The following is a 6040-nucleotide window of genomic DNA, read 5'->3' on the forward strand; positions in this document are numbered from 1 at the left end:
GCGAGGAAAACCAACCTCTTCCGAACCACTATAAACAAATGTATTCATGGTGAAAACTATGGATAACGTGTGCTGATTAGTTCATACCGACACTATGTCTCCCCATAAACCCGTTTGATCAAATTTATTTGATCATTTGTAGGGCGTAACCCCTACCAACTGGGAGCCTTCTGTATTTACAGAGCTGAAAGTGCCACATGTATGGCCACATGAGCGGATGCCCTTACTAGCACCTTTTTATTTTAGAAGCCCAAATCCTTCTAGTTGTTGGGGCAGGAAGTCAGACCTCTGGTAGCGGCCCACACACATACGGTTCTTAGTAGAGATACAAAGTTCGCCATGAGGAGTTTTCGTGGGGACTAATGCTTGGCTGACCCGAGAAGTGAGTGCCAAGGGTGGAGCCAGTGAGGTCAAGCATCTAAGTATCCGCTCTGAATAGCATAGCCTCGGGGGTAAAACCCCATGTGGGATCAACAACTATTGTCTTGGCCAGCCATAAGAATTGTGCTTGACTTATTTTAAACATTCAAACATTCAAGACCAAACAGCAAAACATTGTGTCTTTTATGTCTTCAAGTGTATGCAAAACAATTTTACATCAAACAACACACTTTTTATTGGAGTCATTTTGGAGTCTAGACACTTACAAACATTGGGTCTTCATCAACATTGTGTCCTCTTGTCACAAAAAATAGTCAAACAGTCAGATTTGGTCATAACAAAATGACTTCACAGATTGGAAAAAATTGCACAAATTTTACAGAAACGCGTTTGTGTCTATCATAATTGCGTCTGTGTTGTCTAACCGTGTCTGTGAAGGGCAGAATCGCATCTGTGCTGTCTAACCGCATCTGTGTTGAATAGAGACACATCTATGTCAGGGAACCACGTCTGTAAAGTATACAGGGGCGTCTGTGTTCAAAATTGCAGAAATTTTACAATCCAGCAAACAAACACAATCAGTTTCTAAATTCTTGAGCTTCCTAGGTCATTTTTCCAGGTTTCATTTAGCATTCAACCTGTCTTTGGGTCTCACACAGTCCATCATTGCTTCATATCTCACTTTACATTTACAATTGTCTAAACTTGAGTCAAAAGGTCACTTGCTTGTCCTCATCATACTTTGTCAACACACTACATACAACAACACTTTGCTAGGTGGTCCCTCATCAAGGTTTCTTACCTTTGGGTCTCATTTGGTCTTACTTAGAGTCAAGATCAACTTACCTCATCAAGAGAAACTATCCTCTCTTTGGAAGCCACACCTACTCTACTACATACATACTTGGTCTTACACTTTGGACATTGCAAGTACACCTCAGATTCATTTACACTCCATCCAACTTTTGGTCTTCCATACTTTTTCCATTTTCATCTAGTCTCACACATCATGGTCAATACCTAGTTCATGGTTGAAACCTGTCTTCAAAAATCTAGGAGAGAAACCAAAGAGGCTCAAGAGTCCGCAAACATGAGTGTCTATGAATATGACAATGATGTCTTTTTCAATCCTGATCACACTACATTACCTGACATGGATGTCTATAGAAACATTCCAAATGTTGAGAACATGGACACTACAAACAACAATGATACACACAATGACAATATGGACAATTTTTCAGTACATTCAGCAGATGTGGAAGAATCCATTATGAATCCCCATTTCAATCGGTTGGTTGAGGAAATAATGTGGAGAGATAGACAATACTTCTTACAAATGATGGCAAAAAGTGGAGCCAAGATACCTCATGATTTTGACATGTCTCAAATAATGGAAAGTCGACCTTTGCAACAACGTCACTCCAACATGGATCAAAAAAGGCCTAATAGTGGAGACAATAGAGGACCACATATGGTACCTGAATCACCATCGTCTTTGCTTCAAAAACCAGAGGTCCCACATACACATGGTCAAGCATATGATACTCACCTTCGTAGACCATTATGGAAGTCTTATGTAGAAAGATATGCTCAATCACATACCAATGCTAAGGATCAACCACCAAAGCAATTGGATATTCAAAGGCATGCTCAAAATTTGGACACAAGGAAACCCCGTGTCAAATTTGGGGGCAACACATTAGAACATGACATGCCTATAGGGTATGGTATACATGGACAAAATAGATATTTCATTCCTCAACATGAATCTATACCAAGTGGTCCATATATGCAACATCACTATAGACCTCCTCCATATGAACATGTGTATGATCAATATCATCCATATATGCAACATGCTTCTCCTCCAATTGGTGCCTCAAACATGGGGTATGCTTCAAGAAATCGATCTCCACCTAAGAGCAATTTGGAGCAACAAATCAAGGACTTACAAAAGAAAATGGAGGACACAAATACACCGAAGCCAACATACACAATGAGAGACATATGTCCTTATCCATTAGACAAGAGCATTCCAATGCCTCCATTTCCTACACACTTTGTGACGCCTAAATTTGATAAGTATAGAGGAAAAGGGGATCCTAAGGCACACATAAGATAGTTTTTCATAGCTTGCATTGAGGTAGCACCAGAAGAGACATATTTGATGAGATTATTCCCACAAAGCTTAGGTGATCAAGCTATGGAATGGTTCTCCCAACTCCCACCTAGTATTAAGTCATGGGGTGACTTAGCAGAGGCATTTATTCAACATTTCTCCTATAACATAGAGACAGACATATCAGTCACTACTTTATGCAACACCAAGCAAAAAGAGAGAGAGTCTTTTGCATCATTTTTACAAAGATGGAGGAATCTAGCCAGCAGATGCTCTTGTGAAATTCCACAAAAACAAATGGTAGAGATGTTCACACAAAACGTTAACAAAGACATTGGCTATGATCTAAGGAAAGCTTGTTTGTCCACCTTCAGGGACGTTATTGAAAAAGGCTTAGCAATAGAAAAGGTCCTAATTGAGCAAGGAGTCATTAAGATATTTAAGGAGAACAAAGATGACTTTAAAGGAAAAGACAAGCCAAGATTTTGGAATAAAAACAAGAACACAGTCAATGATGGTGTTGTTGATGCCAACATAGTGCGACCCAAATTCATTTTTTCGGGATCAAGTTCTACAAACAATCAAGTGAATAATCAAACAAATTCCAGATCATGAAGGAAGTACACTCCATTGGGAGAACCACTTGAGTCAATCTTCAAAAAGTTAGTGGCAAACAAGGTAATCACAGTTCCAGATTTTCCTCCATATGAACCGAAGGTTAAACCAAATTGGTGGAATGATGATGAGTATTGTGAATTTCATAAGAGCAAGGGTCACAAGATAGGAAATTGTCATCGACTAAAGAACATCGTACAAGATCTCATTGGTAGAGGTGACATTGAGATTGAGGGACACTCATCCAATCAAGAACATGAGATGTTTAAGGAACCATTCCCAAAGCATGACAAGGCAAAAGCTAAAGCCATAGATGATCAAACCAACTATACCAGAGCATCTTACAACTATGATTCAACCATCAATCATATCTCGATGGACAATCATGTCTCTACTATTATCATCAAGGACAAAAACCCTGAGAATCCTACTCAGAGACCCAGGATTGTCCTGAAAGGTGTTGGATCTTCTTCCGAACCTACTTCTGAATGTCATGTTACAACCCGTCGAGGTAAAATTACTTTGCAAGGTGCCTCCACTAAAAACACCGCTTCTTCATCAACCAAACCTGAGTATGACCTTATAGAACAGTTAGGGAAGACACCCGCGCTCATCTCCATCCTTGAGCTCTTACGTATATCCCCCACTCATAAAGCTATTCTTGACAAAATCTTGAGAGACACCATCATTCCTACTGATCTGAATGTGGACCAGTTTCAAGCCATGGTGGGATACCTATCCATTCCACATTCCCTTACATTCACAGAAGCCGATGACGCCTCCGTAAGTCAGCCACATAATGCACCACTACATGTTGAAGCCTTCATACACAAACATAGAATTAAACAAGTCTTGATAGATGGAGGAGCAGGTCTAAATATTTGTACATTGAGCACAATTAAACAATTGGGATATTCTGACAAAGCTGTGAATTCTACAAATCAAATCACCATCAAGGCATATGATGATGAAGAGCACTCATCCAAGGGCATAGTCACCTTACCTCTCAGAGTTGGGCCAGTCACAAAGGATGTGGTTTGTCAAGTCTTGGATCTAGATCTCACTTATAATATATTGCTAGGACGTCCTTGGATTTATGAAATGAGGGCAGTCCCATCGACATATCACCAATGCATCAAGTTTCCTCACAATGGAGTCGAAGTAACAGTTAACGGTGATCCTAATCCATTCATATATTGCAATAACCTGAGATCACAAACTAAGACCATCATTCCCAGTAATCGTGAAGCTGTTCCTTCTTCGGCATACATTGATCCTAAGTCATTGAAACCTTCGACATCAAAGCAAGGTGATCTTAAAGGCAAATTTCAGGACAAAGGCATGGGAGAATACACTTTAAATCAGACCACGTACTTAAGACAAGTCATGAGTTCCCCAAAAGAATATGGAAGACCACATCCTAACAAGCAAGTATCCATTGTGGTACTCGAATGGGACCCTACTACCTTTCAAAGATGGGGTGAACTGGAAGAGGAAGACTTATACAAAATGCTCTACAAAGACATTGAAGATGACACACAAGATCACATCAATATACCCTGTGAGAAATATGGCAAAGGCTTCAAGATTCTACAAAAATTCGGGTATGATGGAAAAAGCCCTCTTGGGTTACGAAAGGAAGGCATCATTGAACCTTTACAACCTAAATTGACTTTCAAAAAGGAACACTTGAAGGGACTTGGTTTCCTGACTTCCAAGGTCCACACTAAAAGCATAGAAGAAGCATTACAAATCAAAGCTACCAAAATTCAACAAGAGGATCGCTATTCCACAGACTCCAATGAATGGGAATGGGGTTTAGACAAATCCTCCAGTGACTACGAGCTCACCGAGACATTCAAAGAGCCAGATGAACCCACAGAAGAAGAGGAATTTTATAAAAAGTTCAGAGTTGGTCAAGGAACAACCCATGAGGATTCCACACAGTCTATGTCTCAAGGTTCTAGGTTGAAATCACATAGGATGAGAACACCTGTCCCAGAATGCACTACTAGTGATGACAATTTGGATTCGCTCGCGATCGAAACTGATGAGGAGAGTGCCATCAATGACCTCGATAATTACCTTGACATACCCGAGTATAACTGTATTTTCACTCTTAGCCCCGCTAACTCCAAAGACATTAAAGGCCTTCCCCTTGTTCACCATTAACTCATTGATTGGGATTATGAAGGACTAGCACAGTTTGACACATTCCAAAATGATGAAGTTGTTATTGATTATCTTGGCATACGAGACGACCTTCCCCCTGGGGACCATAAAGCAGGATACACTATAGAACTCAACAGCATGGCATATTTTGGTGAGGGTGTCGGACCTTCCAGTTGCAAAAACATGAAAATAAGAACAAACCAAGGGTCTTATGGTGAAAACCACACTGTGGCGCTGTCTGACCCCAAAAAAGTAAAAAAAAAGGACATATCTGAGGGCGAAAACCTCTCTGAGGAACCCGAGGATTGAAGGCTCGACATTCTCCCGGCATCATATGAGGAAAATTCATCCATGTTGGTAGAAGAGACTATCAAAACAAACATTGGTATAGAAGAGGTTCCACACAACATATTCCTGGCTCAATCATTGATAGAATCCGAAAGGTCAAAATTCATAAGTTTCTTCAAAGAACGACAAATCAACTTCGCATGGTCATACGCTGATATGCCTAGACTAGATTCGAATTTGGTAATGCATCATTTGACAGTCAAACTGGGGGCAAAGCCAGTGAAACAGAAATTAAGAAAAATGCATCCACAAGTGGCATTACTAGTCAAAGTAGAACTTGAGAAATTATTGGATGTCGGATTCATATGCCCAATTGATTATCTCGAATGGATCTCCAATCTAGTGCCTATCAGTAAACCAGATCACAGCATCAAAATATGTATGGATTTCAGAGACATCAAC

This window comes from Cryptomeria japonica, chromosome 8 (genome assembly GCF_030272615.1).
Source record: "Cryptomeria japonica chromosome 8, Sugi_1.0, whole genome shotgun sequence".
Taxonomy (NCBI): domain Eukaryota; kingdom Viridiplantae; phylum Streptophyta; class Pinopsida; order Cupressales; family Cupressaceae; genus Cryptomeria; species Cryptomeria japonica.